Source organism: Ambystoma mexicanum, chromosome 2q (assembly GCF_040938575.1).
Source record: "Ambystoma mexicanum isolate Mex_15411 chromosome 2q, UKY_AmexF1_1, whole genome shotgun sequence".
NCBI lineage: Eukaryota > Metazoa > Chordata > Amphibia > Caudata > Ambystomatidae > Ambystoma > Ambystoma mexicanum.
Genome location: NC_090924.1, coordinates 1,299,069,519 through 1,299,087,956, shown reverse-complemented (window position 1 = coordinate 1,299,087,956; position 18,438 = coordinate 1,299,069,519). Strand labels below are relative to the sequence as shown.

Sequence of the window (18,438 nt, the reverse complement as noted above, 5' to 3'; positions counted from 1 at the left end):
CTAGGCGACAGCGTGAGATTATTAGGATTTTAATGACAATACCATTGATGTAAAATGGGTAATACAATTAAGTAACATTTCTTCTGCGTCATGGGACCTGAACAAAAAAAAGATAATATTTGAAATAGATTTCTCAATGAGACTTGTCCTTGATCATCTACTCATCAGATTCTAGGCAGTAACATATGCATTTAACACTTTTTATTTTCAATACAGCAAATAGTAATTCAATACATTAACTATCGATCACAAATCACAATAGATTAAAACCTAAATATACCAGGTAATTAGCTAACAACAACAATGGACTATCCAACTATATCTAATCAATGAGACTAATAAAAAGATAAGAAGTATAAAAGGAAGAAAGAAACGGAGAAGGAAAACAGTTAAGGAGTAAAGTACCAAAATACAATATTGTCAATAAATATTCCTATCAAGAATGGAAGTATCACACAGCAACTCTGCAGCGGTATATGTAAACATTTAGCAAAAGAAACAACTATTCCCAGAGACATTACCACTCAAATGAAAGTCCTGAATCATCTGTATACCTCAAGGAAACTTCTCCAAAAGTCCCAGAACCTCTGAAGGTCTCCTGCATTTTTATAGATGGCTTTCTCATAGGTTGAAATAGTGAGAAGCTCTTCCACGCAGTCATCGATATTGAAGGAGCTGCTTGACTTCCAAGATCTCAATATCATCCTCTTGGTGACCATGCAGGCATGGAGCAGCCAAGTTTTCCTGCCAAAAGAGATTTCATCCAGCAGAGATACATCACCTAGAATCAATAAAGAGGCGGTCAAGGGGACTGTACAGCTCAAAACCAAGCCTAGTCTCTCACATACTTTCCCAGAACTTCATTGTCTTTGGACAGAACCAGATTAGATGACCGAGCGTGCCTCTTGTGCTCTTGCATTTCCAGCAAAGCTCATTCTCTAAAAGGTGCCTCCTGACTAACTTTATGGGCGTCCAGTAACATCTAAAGAGCAGTTTTGTCTGCAATGCTCTAAGGCCCCAGTCCAGAGTCATCAAGCAAGTATTTTCACAGCAACATTCCAGCATTTTAGATCAACATCTTCTCCCATCTCTTCTTCCCCATATGGCTGGCAGCCTTGGATCTCCCTTTCGGTAAGCTTTTAAGACATTAAGTACATTGCAGCAGCAGGATGAGATGCACTCTAACATGTCTGTAGAGCTGACCAGGCGGCATTCTGATTTGACAGATGAGGCACATCTGGACAGGCAGCAACAACAGTCTTTAGTTTCCTGTATTTAGCTAATGTACAATCCACCATGTTATATGTCTTACTTAGTTGTGTGTATGAGATCCAACTGCCCCCTTCAATCAGATCTGGTATGTATTTTATGCCCGTCAAAAACCATTCTGATCAAAAGAGTACTTTACCTTGATATTTTAAGTCCGTCTTAAACCAAATGGAGGGTGTAGGTAGGGATCTGCACTCATGCGTTTTGAAATTTCACACCAGAATTCCTGCAAAAATCCAGTTAATGGATTGGTCTGTTTTGATTTATTTTTCTTAATTGTCAGCAAAACTTTGGGATCCAACTTGGATACTGCTCCACACTCCCATGCCAGATAATGTGGTCTCTCTTTTTCTAAGTCGAACTTGCATAGATGGCGAGTGGAAAATGACAGATGGTAGTCGATGAAATTTGGCAAGTTCATTCCCCCCTGTTTCAACAGAAGTTGTAATTTCCATATTGCAAGCCTTGGTGGTTTCCGTCCCAAATGAACCTTTGCATGATTTTGTCTATTTCTTGAAAAGAATGACCTGGTATCTTGATTGTGAGCATTGACAGAATATAATTACCCGAGGTGCCAAGTTCATCTTTATACAATTAATTTTCCACCATGTTGACAAATTAAAAAGTCCCCATCTCTCCAGGTCAGATTTCAGCTTTGGGAGGAGCATTCCAAAATGCATTGTTGGTAACTTGGCCACCTCTGCACCAATCCAGATGCCCAGATACTTCATCTTTTCCATACACCATCTGAACTGGAAACAAGCACATGTGTTTTGTTGACACAGATTATTGATTGGAAGATTTTTGGATTTCCTCCAATTAATCTTATAGCCTGACACCAGAGAAAGCTGCTGAATGTCTCACATCATGTGAGGTATGCAATTAGCCAGGTACTGAAGGGCAACCAGTAGATCGTCTGTGTAAAGCCAGATCAGGTTATTACGATCACTACCAATTATTGGTTGAAGATTGGCATCAGCTCTCAAACCTATTGCCAACGGTACCATAGACAAATGGTGAGAGTGGGCAGCCCTGTCTCGTACCTCTATGAAGTTTGAAAGCATCAGAGATGAGGCCATTCGTAAGCACACTTGCAGACGGGTTCTTGTACAATAACTTCACCCAACCCTGAAAGTCCTGGCCAAATTTAATTCTGTCTAGGCACGAGAACAAGAAGGCCCACTCCACACAATCAAGCGCCTTCTCGGATTCCAGCGAGATCACTGCATAAGCTACTGGCTATTTATGTTGTTTCTCAATCGACAAGAACAGGTGTCTGTTATCAGCCACAGTCCTACTAGTGACAAAGCCGACTTGATTTTCATGGACCAGAGTCGTTATTACTGTTTCCAGTCGAACAGCTAACATTTTTGCCAGAATTTTACAGTCACAATTTATCAGGCTAATAGGCTTGTAGTTCTCGCATCTTGTGGCAGGTCTATCTTTTTTTCAGGACTGTTATTAAAGCATGTCGCACTGTTTGTGGTAAAGAGCCAGTCTCAAAAGCATTGTTGTAAACTTTGCATAAAATCTGTAAAGCTGAATCAAGGAAGAATTGTATAAAATTCACTAGGTAGACTGTCCATCCCGGGTTATTTACCTACAGTAAGTTTTGAAATTGCCAGTCGTATAACCTCAATTTGAAAGTCTCCTTCAAGACTTGCTGCTTGATCTTCTGACAATTGAGGTACGTCATATGAATCAAGAAAGTGTTTAATCTAAGTCGTTTCACATGTCAATTCCAAGTCATAGAGCTTTTTATTAAAGTCACAAAATAATACATTTATCCCTTTTTGCTGAGTTTCCAGAGTATTTTCAGACCTTTAATTGCAGCAATGAACCGATCACTTTCGGCCACCTTTAGCCTATGTGCCAACTACTTCCCTGCTTTCTCTACGTTTTCGAAGTAGTTAATTCTCTGTCTGAAAAGGGCGTAATCTACTTGGCTGGATATTAGTTTATTCAATTCATATTTTTCCTCTCCTCAGCTCAGTCTTAGTCCCTTCATCCTTGCAAGCTGCAAATTGGGTGTCTAGACACTTAGCTTCAGCGGACAGTCTTTGAATTTCATTCCTCTTAATTTTCTTTGCTTGCCAGTTTTTTATATCAGCAAACCACAGACAAAGCATTTTAAAGCTTCCCAAACGGTTGAAATTTTAACATCACCAGTCTTATTGATCTGAATAAAGTTTTCAATTTCTTCAACAACCTCATCTCTAATTTGTTCATTATTTAGAATATTAGAGTTCATTCTCCATCTTGCAGATTTTTATCAGCGTATGTTGCAATGAAAGACGTAAGGATACAGGTGCATGGTCTGACAGGGCAATGAGCCTGATGCTTGAATCATAGCAACTTGAAGTCACCCGTCCAGAAGTCAAGAAAAAGTCAATGCAGGAAAATCACAACACTGTGAATAAAGCTGTAATCTCTATCAGACGGGTGTTCTAATCGCCATATGTCTGCCAGGTTGAATTCCCTCATCAGACTAGTATAGACAGACTTACATAAAGGGACTTTGGACATTGTTAGTATCTTCCTTCATGGAGGTAGAGTAGCAACCATTGCCTATAGAGATTTGATAGCATAATTGAATGCAGGAGACTATTTATCTATTGGCTGTTTCCTAGTAGGAAAGCCTGTGTGAAAAAGTTTTTTAAAAGAGGTTCAATGAAAGAAACTGTGCTTTAAGGTTAAATGAGCCAGTGAGAAAATATATTAATATGTATTCAACATTCTGTAACATTCTGTAACAGCAGCTATGTATCTTCTACCGAAGATACACAAAACCGGTCGAAGTTGCCCACTTTTTGTCCTAGGTTGATTTATCTTCCTACATTGGTTTTAGCAGTAGGCTGGTGACAGCTAATATTTAGTTTGGGTTCCACCAGGATTTGAAACTGATTTACTGCATTACTAGCCCAATGCACCTTTATTATAACCATTATACTGATTTTTTTAAATTAAAGTCCTGCACTCGTCATTCTGTTTTAGGAGGCTTCCTTTGTTTAGGGAAACCACGAAACAGGCTGAATGCAGTAGTTCTACCCATGTAAGGTCTTTATAAGCCCAAGGTGGCAGCCTCCATAATGGCTTGAAATGGTTTACACCAGTTACTGGCCGGTTTACACCAGTTACTGGCCATGGACAAGCCAATACACTTCCTGTCGGCCTGAATGTTTGGTGGATTTTAGGCACCAAATGACTGACTGGCCGCTAAAACCTTTGTTTTAAATCTCCTAATGGTATTGGTGGGTTGGCAGAAGTGCTCTTGTTTGTGTTTTTGAGTGCTGGGCATCTTACCCGGGTCTTTGTCGCCCTACTGCGGGTCCATACTTTATCTGCTTGAGTCATGGCTTCCCGTCCTGGGACGGTTTTCTAGACCGTTTTACTGCAGCTTACTACATTTTACCACCAAGGTTCGACGCCTTGGTTTTGTAAGCTGCCACCACTTGGAAGGGTGTTGGGACCCAAATACCATTCCACATATGCTTGTTTGAGCAATCTCTGGTCACCACCACCATTGTCCTGCTGAGGGGTTGTGTTTGCTGGTGTTTCTCCATATTCGTGGAGTTAGTTCTGTTACCAACTACACATATGGATGTTGGGTCCCACTTGTGTGAAGGACAATTATTCTTCTGCTGGCCTGTTGGGATTGTCATTGACTCAGGGTTCTAGTCCCTAGGTGACAAGATCCTTCATTTTGCCTTTTCACAAAAACCTTACCAGTATGTTCTGCTTTCCTGGAACAGTGTTTACAGGAACCAATACTGTAAATACTTACTACTGGTTCTGGGTTGGTGGGTTATTCAAAATACTCACGTATGAGGACTCTGTGGTCTGTGGTCATCAGGTTATGTAGGTCCCCTTCAACTGCATTGGTTAAGATTGGGTGCTGAATCCTGCTCTGCTTCTCTGCTCCTGGGGCTTCTGGATCCAAAACCATTGACTGGAACTATTTTTCTAGGTCTCCACTGGTGTCCCCTGTGGTCGGCTGCATTCCTCTCGGTACCTTTTGGTGGGAACAGAGAAGTGCCCGTAGGCCAGCCTTCAACTATGAACGCCTACAAGTGACACTGAAAGGTACATCCTTTAACTATGCAATATTTCTAGGGTCAACACAGGGTCCCTGGAGATCTTCACCAAGCTCTGAATTTTTAAAGACTTTCCATGATTTATTAGGCATTTTTAAATCTGCTTTCACGCCATCGTGGGGTCTCTCGTTGCTAAGCTGGCCTTGCAATCCCCCTCCCACTCCTTGATCGGTATGGCGTACCTACTCTCCAGTGGTGGTGCTTGTTGGGGGGAAAACAGTCTCTGGCCAGCGCCTATCTGCGCCTTCGACTTTGTTCCGATCCTCATTGTTGCCTTTCTCGTGTCAGTTCTTCCAGTCTTTGAATGACAGTCTCTCAGCGTCGGTTCAGCTGGGTGCTGGCATGCTGCATATGGAGTGGCTTTGCTTCAGTTCTCTACGGAGGCCCCAAGCTAATTAAGCTCTTCACCTTCCAAGACTAAGCAGTGCTACGCAGGCTTCTCTGCTTCTCCCCCACCAAGCGGTCTACAGTGTCCTACCTTCAGATGCCTCCTGTGAAAGAGAATTTCCCTCCACTGTGCAGCCTCAATGAACATCTGGGGTACAATCAAGCCCTACCAGTTGCAGTACAAGTGGTGGCAGAGGTAAAGGAAGGGTGTTAGAGGTAAAGGAAGTAGAAGAACCATTAAGGGTGCTTCCTCTTGCACAAATAAGAACTGCATGGTTCAATCCCATCACTTCCTTTTCAGACAGTTTTTGTAACACGCTGTTGAGGAGGTTACAAGCACTAATCATAGGAGGAAGGCTAGCATACCTGATGGGGAAGGGAAGCCAAATCTTTCTTAGTGTAGGCAAGGTGGTCAAAGCAACAAGGCTCAACTCTCAGGTAGGTGTAGAAGGCCGACAAGGTACAATAAGTCCACATCCAGCTCTAGAAAAACATCATACTGATATATGTTAGGGAGATTTATCATTTCTTCTTCATGCTTCATCCCCTCTCCTAGTGAGATCCCGAGCACTTTTTGTTGCTTTTTTTGCTGGACTTCTGGACCTTTTTCATTAAATCTTGAATGAGTGAAATCTTTTTCAACTCATTCATTCTTGTGAGCTCTGTCTTTTGGAACTCTATTCTTTGTAATTGTTAGGGAGAGTTCTCAGAAATGTGCCAATTCCTCTCTACCTTAGAGACCCCCAGCCCTTTTGCTGGACTCTAGTACTTTGATTTTTTACCTGGAGAGAGTGTGACTCTTTTTTCCCCACTCTCTTATGTATTTTTAATGTGATTTGAACTCTGCGTTTCTTTTGGTTGTGGAATCTGACAAACTCCATAGGCATCAACTTTTACATTGTGTCACACAGCACCTTCAGTGCAGTGACACAGGGAAGTCTTTCAGATTTCCCAAGGTTTAAATACCTTCTCTCAGATAAACTACTGTTTCCAAGGCACTAAAGTAAAATTGAATTTACTTATATTGTAACTTTCTAGACCCAGCACACACTATCTTACAATGGGGTGCTGGAGGGGTTACTTAGTATCCCCTGTATCTAGCTTCTCATGTACCATTTTTTATGTTACCCTTTCCTCGATGAATGGCTGGTGGCAGTGGTTTACTTTTAACAGCCATGGTGTGCATTTACAGTGGGCTGCGTTCACAGCTGCAGTAAAGCACCCAAGGGTGCTATTTTTGTCAAAATGGCCCAGACTTCTTTTTTCGCCATTTCTTTGTGGAAAGGTCCTTCTTGAGATTTACTCTGCGTGCCAAACCTGGCTTGGTCCTTTTGTTCATTTTGTCTTTGGCAGCATTCACGAGTGAAGCCTGCCTCTGGCTCCAGGGTGTCTGGTGGGGGCAGGAAGCGAGGGAGGTGCCCAAAACACCTTGTGCTTAGTCTCCTAGGAGACAGGAATACACTCTTAGGTGATTGGCCGGCTGGCTGTCCGGAAAGGACAGCCACCCTGCTGGGTGACTGACCGGTAGGCTGGAATGAATGGGAGAAACCTGCATAAAAGGTGAGGCTTTTTGGCTTGGAAGACAGAGTTGACCACTGGCCGAAGGATTCCGAAGAAGAGCTTGAAGAGGACGCTTGCTGCAACTCCTGGACCGTTGGTTTGCCCGGTGAAGCCTTGCCTCTGTGCTGAAACTCCAATCTCGGTTCGACTAGAGACGCTCTGCAAGGAGGACTTCTCCCCTTGAGTTGGTGGGACCAATCATCTCCAAAGTAAGCCACCTGGATATCCTCTCAGAGCTGGTTGAAATTCCACTGCAGTTGCTGCTGGAACCGAATAGCCATCAGGGGAACACCAGATTGTGTGCGTTGCTTTTAAGTTGGCCAAGGGTTCCAGGAAGATTCTCCGGAAATTCCCAGGAAGCAGGACTGACCGAGCCTGAGCCACCTCAACAGAGTGCTGGACCCCAGATGCGAGTAAAGCCCATCTCGACAGCCAAGAGTCTGCAGTGCTGCTATTTGCTTAGACACGAGGAGCTGAAACCGCAAAGTGCCACTGAATAGAAGATGGTCCTTTTCTGTCGCCGACCGTCCCGTTGCAGTGCAGGAGTCCTCCCTCTTGTCCCCACGGCTGAGGCCCAGGAACATGGGATCTGCAGAGCTGCACAGGAACAGAAGCCAGCCAAAGCCCTTTTCTTCTAACCAAAGGTACTGTACAGGCTAAGAGAACTTACCTCTTGTTATAACCTTACTTGTTCTCTGCTGAGACTTGTCTGCGTTACCCTGTAGAGTTGCTAACAGATTCTTTACTTCATAGGCCTAATCAGGTTGTGACCCTGCTTTGATTTATTCTTTTCTCCAAAGACTTCTAAAACATTGTGCAAGACTTTTACCTACCTCTGAGAAGTGCTTCATCTCACCTAGACTTTTGCCCAATTGCCTTTGGCCTAGCCTGGCTCCCTGAATGAGTCTTCTTCCCTCTGTTATTTTGTTTGGTCTTCCTTCCAGGAAGGGGTTAACAAACTTTGCATTGGGGGTTACCAAAAGTACTTACCTGCTTATGAATATTTGTGTGATCTCTTGTTTTGTTCTAATAACCATTTTCCTTTGACATACTCTTAAGTCTGATTCTAAATGCTAACAGTGATATATTAATGTCGACAGTGTCCTAGTTACTAAAGTCACCTGAGAGTGTAGGAACTGTCTCTCTGTTATCCCAAAAGGGTACTTACTGATTTAGAAATATTAAGAGTGTGTATTTTTGAAGTGTATTTGTGTGTTACCATCATATTGCCCCTTCTGAAGAAGGCTTACTCTAACTGACTGTTAAACAATTATTTATTTAATCAAGAAATCTTGTGTATAAGAGTTTATTTGAATACCTGTCACTGTGAATCTCTGTGTAACTCCCCTACAGCTCACATTGGCCCCCTTGAGATAAGCCTGGCTGCTTAATCACGCTACCAACCTGCGTAGTACAGACTTATAGCAAAGGTCGGGTTCCTATTGCCAAGAGGACAGGGTTGTTGTAGTGCACCCAAAGGGTACTGCATACTATCTTGCCTAAATGTAATCTACCTGTACTATGGAGTCTGTCTGCTCCATAGCTCTTAAAGGCATCTGTGTGTTGCTGGGGACCATTAGGGTCCTCCTTTAAGATGTGTTTATATCCTCAAGTAACTACAGTTCTTAAGGACAGAGAGATGCTTAGCATCTCTGCCAGAACTATATAGACTGAGAGATTGGCACATCCCACCGCCAGAGTAGTGCCAAAGTGATACTTACTATCCCCTTTCTCACTGCTTCTGTGACTTTTTCGTCACATAGACAATCACCTGGTTATGGCTGGTGGCAGTGTTGTGTATTCATTCTACCGCAGGCTATGTTCATAGCCTCAGTAGTGCACATGAGGGGCACCCAAGTACCAACTTGGGGCCTCCCTTTTTTTTCACCATTACTAGCGTGGTTGTTCTTTGTTAGCTATTCTACCATTCTGGGAGGGGGAGGTCTGTGTGTGTGTTTTGCCTTTGGCGAGAACAAGTACGTATCCCTGCGTAGGCGCCAGAGTGTCTGGGCAGGCAGGAAGTGAAGGAGGATTCTTCCACCCCCCCCGTCCTTTGTCTGTCAGAGTGCCTAAATAGGTCCAGCTCCCATAGGGGGTCTGGCTGTCCTGATTGGACAGTCAAACACCCCTTTCTGTAAAATGCTGAGAGATTGCAGAGAAGTGTCTGCCGGAACTGTACAAAAGGGGAGGCTTCTGGAGTGTAAAGCAAGTCGACCACAGGAAACAGAAGTAACCAATGAAGAAGACGACCAGAAACGCCTGCAGACCCTTTGCAAGACCGTGAAGCGACCACTGTTGTCCTGACACCGTTCTACGCGACAGAGGAGCTCCGAATAGGACGACTCCTTCCCTTTGGCTGGTGGGAACAACCACTCCCAAGACTAACTTTGAAACAAGCCATCTCCTGAGGTCCTAGGAGCTTTGAGAGCTGCGGAATCCCAATACCAGTAGACCTGCTGCCCATTTCGAGTGCACGGTCGTGGAAAGGCCGCATCTGACCAAATCTTTGCTGAACCCATAAGGAAACTCCAGAGAGCCGATGCAACTCGCCCAGACACCCACCCCCATCAGAGCGTGGGACTGCAGGAAGCAAAGAACAATCCGTGTTCTTTTTTGGTGCTGCGGAAAAGGCGCCAAAACCGCAGAGTGAACCAAGAAGTTGCTGAAAGTCATGCTACAGATCCTCCCTTCGAGACAGCTACTAAGAGACACCGTCCATTGTCCTGCCTTTCGTCACCAGACCAAGGAAGACGGAGGTTGAGTCCAGAGCTGCCACATTACAAAGGAGCCAACACAAATACATTCTTCAAAGCAGAGATACTGTGGAGAAAAAGGTATTGCTTACCTGATTCCACAAAGTTGTTTCATAGCGATGGAGAGCACATAGAGATGCCATGGGCAACCCCCCTCTTACCCCTGACCACAACCCGCTCCTTGTGTCCCCTTCTCGAATCCGTTTGAAGGTCTCCTTTGTTAGTTGCTAACTTGCTGCTTCAATAATTTTAGACACTGGAAGAAATCCACAGGAACTCTTCATAATTTGCTGTTTGTCAAGACGTCAAGTCCCCTCCAAAATACCTCTAGCTAGGGATGTGTTTTTGGACTTAAAAAACTTCTCTAGAACATTGAACTAAGCTCATGTTGCACTAGTTCCTCCCTTTAAGTGACTTTTCTATATGTGTTTGCAGTGCAAATGCCTTACCGTATAACCCGTTGAAACCCGCATGAGTGCGCAATTACCGATAATACGATAACCTTGTCTTTTACCTTTCCAACGTTGCAACAAATGTAACCGCGAACAAACACAAAAGTGAAAGTGCCCTTTGAAGTGTCTTATCTAGTATTACTATGTGTTCTACCGTAAACATATGAAGTATATAAAATGATTCTGGTGAAAATATAATAAAACACATATCTTGTATGTAAATATATGTTTAAGTGCTTCCTTGTTGTGCCTGTCTAGCTAAGATTCAGTGTACTTACCTACAGCTCACATCTTCCGCTTAAGATAAGCCTGACTGATCTGCCACTCTACCAAGGTCCTGAGCTAGTACAGACTGATACTAAGAGCTGGGTATCTACAAACCACTGGGATAACTTACTAAAATCTTACTGCCAGTAGGACTTTAGAAAGCCTCCTAACAATACACTGAAAAATACATACTATATTTAAGCCACACATATAGCTATCAGGTCAAAATAAGTACTTGGGGAATAATGTACAGTGTTAAAAAATAATTCCAGTACATTACAAATAGTCATGCCTATAAATAGCTCTCCTAACCCACTACCAAAGGCAGACACACAAGATAAAAACAACATGGGGTCAGACACCTGGGAACCACAAAACTGAACAAGCAGGTAAACCCCCAATGGGCCAGCACAATTCTGTACAGTGTCCTAAAGAAACAACCCAACCCTAGTATATGTGGAATGCCCTAGAATGCCCAAGACATGATGGTCAGCTCCTAACACGTATGACAGGGGATGGGAGAAATAGGGACACAGACACCTTTACCATTTAAGAAAAGAATGCTAAAAACCCCCAAGGCATATAGCAATAGTCCACGTTAATGTGCACCTCCTAGGACATAATATTAAATTAATGCAAATGCATACTGTGAGGAATCTAAGCAATTTGTTTCTTCTACCAGGGGAAGCCATGCCCTTTGAGGCTAAGGAGGCGAGCACGCTAATCAAGACCTGCCCAAATGGTCAGGGAAAGCAGCACCTCACTGGGAGCGACTCCCATCTCTGTGGGACAAGGACTCCCATTTCTTTAAAGAACATCAGTTCTGCCTATATGGGAGTAGGAGAAACGAATGGTATGACCATATGGTCTGCAACCAATACTGACAGCTAATTTCTACTATTGGGTGAAGGTAATGCTGGAGGCCAGTTGAAGTCAGCTACGGACGTAGAGAAACACACCCTTTTCATGTAGGCGAGCGTCAATATAGAGATTAGGAATCATGAATGGAGACGAGAGAATCCTACGCAGGGACGAGCCTCTAGCATACCGACATACTGGAGGGCGGAGCCACACCAGACAGCAGATAGTATGGAGAGAAGCAAGGAAGCAGATATGCCGGAAGGCCGGCACGATGAGAGGCGACAAAGTCAAACGAGAAACGGAGACCGGAAAACCGTCTTCCTTGATGGTGCTGCCACAGTGCAGACGTGGGGGGCCAGGGTCCCCAAGAAACAGCACACGGCCAGCAGGAAACAGAGGAAAGAATCCTCTGTTACACAGACGAGAACCCAGGAGTCTGCTGTGCTGGGCAGCATTCGAGAATCAGATGCTTACGGGCCAAGAACGCAGAGAAGTTAGGCAAATGGCACAGCCCAGCTGGGACGCCAACCCGCTGCAGCACGCCCAGAGATACAGAAGGTACCAGGGTTGCCCAGGTCAGAGGGAGGCAAGCAAAGACCAAAGAACAGAAAGGAAGAAAAAAAAAAGAGGGTAACGTGAGCTTGAGAAACTCGAGAAACTAATATGTGATAGAAATACTGAAACCAACACAATGCTTCCAAAACACAGAAAGCCCCATATGCCTGGAAGACCCAAGAAGGATGAGAGACATTTGGGAAATCCCAAAGAGAAAGGAATCTGGAGGATTTAACCAAGGGGGTTATGATAAAACCCCAAAGAGACATTTCGGAAATTCAAGGGAACCTGGAGGGTTCAATCAAGTGGATCACAACACAAAGCCAAGGAAGAGAAAGTGGATAAGGTGGTGGGAACAGGATAAGGTAATCCTGCGAAAGGTAAAGGACTAGAGACATTTAGTTTAAAGAGAGAGTTACAACTTTTCCTGAAGAGTGTAAAAGGAGAGCAGAAACCCTTTTTATCCTCAACTGTTTGTGAAAAATTAAGGCCAGAGTGGGATTCTCTGAACATTGACCCAAGAAAGCCTGAGAGAAAAGGCCATCACCTGTGCACGTTTTCATGTTCTTTGAAATTAGTGGTAGGGTTAGATAGCAGATAGGTTTTGGACTGGGACTACCTTTTTTTTGTTAATGACGGATGAGCACCCTAGTTTATTTTATAGGTAAGGAAACCCCTTAAGGAATAGGAACAGAGGCATTTTTCTTTTAGTTATCATTAAACTCATTTAACATGCCATTCCTGAGCCAGTCTCTTTCTTCCGTTTGTCTCAGACAATCACAGAAGGCCGCAGAGAAGTACGCGGGAAATCCCAGGGCCACCAGGAAAGAACCGGCAAACACCCTAGAGCTACCTGGGTGAATGTGACGGTTGGTGAGGCTGCGAATGAGAGCGAAGTACGAGTCCACACCCAGTTAAGAAGAGAATCACAAGCCCTCCTGTTCGGTGCAGTACCTGCCAGAGATGTGAGCCAGTACTGCCAGAGCAAGCAGAAAGAGAAACACAGGTCGGGGATCCGCACCCAGCTAAGAACAGCATCACAAGACCTCTTCTTCGGCGCAGTACCTGGCAGAGCTGTGAGCCAGGACTGCCAGAGCAAGTAGGACTGACAGAGCAAGTACAAAGAAACACAGGTCTCGGATCCACACCCAATTTAGAAGAACATCACAAGTCCTCTTCTTTGGTGCAGTACACAGCAGAGGTGTGAACCAGAACTGCCAGAGCAATCAAGAAGAGAAGCACGGATCTGGGACCGACACCCAATTGAGCAGAGTCTGAGAGCAAGACCATACTTGTCAGATAAGTGAACCAAGTTGTTCCAAACAAAGAAAAGTGGGATATACCCCTGGTACTGTGAACTGTATGATCAAGCCTAAGAAGGGCCTGGGGAAGGGAGTCATTCCCTCTACCTTCCTGAACTGTGGAAAAGGGCCAGACAAGGGCCTGGGGAAAGGAAGACATTTCCCCTGCTAGAGTGAGACTACAAACCCAGAGAAAACAGGGGAAGGAAGCCATATCCCTGGGTGTCGTCTATCGCAGAAGAATAAACAGTGTAAGCCAAGGGAAGGGAGTCATTGCCTGGGTATGGTAAAAGTGTTGGGAACAAGATACCTGTAGAAGGGAGGCCTTCTCCAGGGACACAATAGTGGAATGAACTATGTGTAATAAAGACTGATGTTTGAGTTGGAACTTTACCTTTTTTTTCAACTGAGAACTTTACACCACCACAAGCTGGAACTTTCATTTTGTATCTTGGAAAGGAACTGAGACCAGGGGAAGTGAGTCAATCTCTCAGGCGAAGTTTATACCTGCAGTCTGAACTACAGACCATTGTCCAGAAGAAGGGACCCATTCCTCTGGACCAAGAAGATCCATTACCGCTTTAGTTTTAGTTACAAGTGTGAGGGAGAGAAGTAGGCCTTTTGACACACGACAGTGGACTCTTAATTACTTGAATATCCTGACAGAATCCTTAGTTCCTTAGATGAGGCAGGGAAACCCCTTTTAGAGTTAGGGAGAGATCGGTGTCCTCTTAAATTTTACTAAATAAAAGTTTATGCCAACAAGCATGCCACCTGTGTGTCAGTCTCCTCATTCTGCACTAGTACTTTTAGCAGAAGGTATCCGTGGTTAAAGCCTTCACGGAGGGGGTAAAACACTGGTATTGCATCCAGCTGCAGGCTGGCATCTCAACACAGTACTGCATAGGCTCATCGCCCCCCCCCATTGCGCCCATACATTAAGCATCCCTTACAAATCTAACATAAAAATGGCTTTTCTTATAGTCAATAGTTTAGACAATATGGAAAAAAGGGTTCACAAAGGGCATTGCAAAGCACATTTGTTAAACTATTGAGATTAAAAAAATAGCATGCCATAAAAGACATAACTGTTTAAAGGGTTTTACAGAACCTGCTCTGGGGTGAGGGATTCAGAGAATCCAACCTAAAGGTGCAACCAGTTTCACGCTGATCAAGGGCTAAATGGCAGAGTGGCTGAGCAGTTAGGTTTAAGTAGATTCAGGATTCACAAATATATGATTTAGGGGGGCGCTCGAAAGCCAGAGCAAGCTAGCGCGCTCTCAGTGAAGCTCTGCAGCGACAGAGCCAAACACTCAATCCAATGCCAGGCTCACATCACACTTGAAGGGGGTGGTTTAAAGAATTGTATGTCTTAACACCCCCCGGCATTCCTCACACCCTGACTGGGCCTGCTAGGGCATAAGCTGAGACGCTGCCTGCATGAGAAAGAGGCCAGCACAGGCTTCAGATGGTGCGCCAGGAGGTCGCACGGTGAGAAAGGTGCAGTCTGGGTGGCTCTGTTGCTTTCGTTGATGTCAGCAGCTGCGGCTGAGCCAAGTACTGATGTGGGCAGGAATAGCGACTGCCCTGTGCTGATGGAGGAAGGTGTTGCGGGCATGGCGAAGAGCCGCACTACCTCGCACTGTAGCGGGCCACGATACAGGCGGCTCCCCGTTAGCTACGTTGGGAGCAGCGGTGCAAGGCCCGGAGCGCTGAGCTGCCGGCGGTGTCCTGGCACTGGCTACTGGCTGTAGAAGGACCCCTATTGTTATGGAGAATTTTCAGAAATTTGCTAATTCCCCTTCTACCTTAGAGACCCCCAGCTCTTTTGCTGAACCTTTGGGACTTTAATTTCAAACCTGGAGAGTGTGAGACCTTTTTCCCACTCTCTCATGTATTTTTCTGTGATTTGGACTCTGCATTCATTTTGACTTTGGAGTCTGACCAACTCCATAGGAATCAATCATCTTTACATTGTGACACAAGGGACCTTCAGTACAGTGACACAGGCAAGTCTCTTAGATTTCCCAAAGGTTTAAACACCTTCTCTTAGTGAAACTACTGTTTCCAAGAGCGTTGAAATGAAATTGACTTTACTTACATTTTGTAACTTTCTAGACTCAGAACACACTATCTTACCATAGGGTGCTGGAGGGGTTACTTAGTATCCCCTTTGTCTAGTTTCTCATGTAATATTTTTATGTTACCCTTTCTACAATTAATGGCTGATGGCAGTGGTTTACTTTTTACTACCATTATCTGTTTTTACCGCAGCTGCAATCGCAGCTGCAGTAAGGCATCCATGGGTGCCCATTTTGTCAAAATTGCCCCAGTCTTTTTTCGCCATTTCTTGCTGGAAAGGTCCTTCTTGAGATTTACTCTGTGCGACAAACCAGGTTTGGTCCCTTTGTTTGTTTTGTCTTTGGTGGGATTCAAGTGTAGCCTGCCTCTGGCTCCAGCATGTCTGGCAGGGGCAGGAAGTGAGGGAGGTGCCCGAAACTCCCTGTGCTCAATCCCCTTTGTTACGAGAATGCACCCAAAGGTGATTGGCCAGCTGGCTGTCCTTGGAGGACAGCCACCCTGCTGTGTGATTGACAGCTAGGCTGGAATGAATGGGAGAAACCTCGATAAAATGCAAGGCTTTTTGGCTTGGTAGGCCGAGTCGACCACTGGACGAAGGAATTCGAAGAAGAACTTGGAAGAGACACCTGCTGCAACTCCTGGACCGTTGGTTTCCCTGGTGAAGCCCTGCTGCTGTGTGAAGCTCCTAATTCGCCTCGACTAGAGAAGCCCTGCAAGGACGACTTCTCCCATGGGTAGGTGGGACCAATCAATCCCAAAGTGAACTCGTCTGGACATCCTCTCGGAATTGGCTGTACTTCCATTGCTGCTGAATGAACCGAAGTGCCAGGGAGAGGAACACCAGATCGAGTGGTCGCTTTTATTTCGGACCTGAACTCCAAGAAGATCCTCCGGACTTCCCTAAAGCAGGACTGACCAAGCCTGAGCCACCTCAACAGAGTGCTGGACCCCAGATGCGAGGAAAGTCTGAAGTGGTATCCGGAGCCCAAGGTGTTGCTATAGACGTAAGGACCTGAATCCACGAAGTGCCGCTGAATTGAAGTTTGCCCATTGCTGCCGCCGACCTTCCCATTACAGTGCAGGAGTCCCCAGATGTCCTCCCCTCTTGTCCCCTCTTGTCCCCACTGAGGTGCAGGAACAGCAGGATCTGCAGAGCTGTACAGGAACAGAAGCCAGCTGGAACCATTTCTTCTAACCAAAGGTACTCTAAACCTAAGAGGACTTACCTCTTGTTGTGTAGCCTTACTTGTTCTCAGTTGAGACTTGTCTTGGTTGCCATTGCAGAGTTGCTTGCAGCTTTGCCCTTCACAAGCCTCCCAGCTTGTGGCCATGCAAGTGAATCTTATCTCTACAAACATTTCTAAAAACATTGTGCAATACTTTTACTTACCTGCAAGAAGACCTTCAGCTCCCCTAGAATTTGCTCAACTAACATTGGCTATCCTGGTTACCCTGAGAGACTCTTCATACCTCTGACTTTGTGCTTTGTCTTTCCTCCAGGAAAGGATTAATTTACTTTGCATTGGAGGGTTTAAAAAGTACTTACCAGTTTATGAATTATTTGTTAACCTTTGTTTTATTCCCCCATCTAATCCTTTACACCCAAACTCAGTATTGTTCTAAATGTACCAGTGATAAATCAATGTCCACAGTGTCCTAGCTATTTAAGTCACCTGGGGGTGTAGGAAGTGTCTGTGTGCCATCCCCAATGGGTATCATCTGATTTAGATAAACAGAGTGTGTTTTGAAGTATACTATACTTTTTGTACATGTTTTGCTCCCTTCTGAAGAAGGCTTATATAACTGACTGTTAAATATATTAATAATTGTGTAATCAAGAAACCTGGAGTATATGTGTTTATAAACTCTGTGTTACAACCTTACAAGCTCGCATTGACCCCTCTTGAGATAAACCTGGCTGCTGAGCCACACTACCAACCTGTGTAATACAGACTTATACAAAAGGTTGGGTTCCCTATTGCCAGGAGGACAAGGTTGCTGTAGTCTCCCAAAGGGTACTGCACACAATCTTGCCTAACACCTATATATATGAGAGGTGTGTCTCTTCAATCAGCCCCGCCCGCCATTGCGGCTGTTCTCGCAGGAGCAGAAGAATGCAGGGGTCAGAGCCATGGACCACTGCCTGACAAGCAACAGCGAGAGCTGTGTTCACCGGCCCCGATAGCCCAACTTTGTAGTGGCTCTCTGGATCTGTTACTACATGTCACCAGGCAGGGATATACACATCGTGCTGGAAGCCACTGTGGCCCGAAGGCGCAGAGGCCCTCTCCAAGACACCGAACAAGCAACGTGGGAGCAGGGTCCCAGGGACGCTTGCCTTGGCCTACCCACTTGGGGTTCTAACACTTACAGTACAGTAGTCATGGTCTGATACAGATTCCTGCTGGATGGAAAAACATTTGGGATGCCCATTGAGTCCACATGCTGAGCCCTGAATACTGTAACACGCTACATTGACCCGGTGTGAAGGCGCCAAGCCTCTGAGGCAGCCCTGAGGCCCAAGGGCAGGGCCGACTGTCAAAAGGCAGACAATTGGAGTTGGACAGGCCAGAATAGCTGCAGGGGAACCTAGGGCACAAAGTCAGGGGGGGGGGGGGGGTGGCCCTTGGACTGTGTGGTCGTACCTGGGGGCTGCCCCACTACTAGGAGTAGTGAGCTGGAGCGGGGAACTGGTCCTTTGAGGGTGTGGGGGGTACACCAGGAGGGAGCAGCGTAATGGACAGAGCAACGCCAGAAAGTACCTAGTGCGAGTGACGCCCCTTGAGTGGGGGCACACCTCAAGGGCCCCATAGAGGTGAACGGGTCATGTCCATGCCTCAACCTCCTCAGCACAATA

General features: G+C 45.2%; 1 protein-coding gene across 1 annotated transcript in view; it reads right to left on the bottom strand.

Moving 5' to 3' along the window:
* PIK3R4 (phosphoinositide-3-kinase regulatory subunit 4) overlaps positions 1–18,438 on the bottom strand; it is a 1,130,409-nt gene that overhangs the window by 359,420 nt on the left and 752,551 nt on the right. The gene's annotated exons all lie outside the window — the stretch shown is intronic.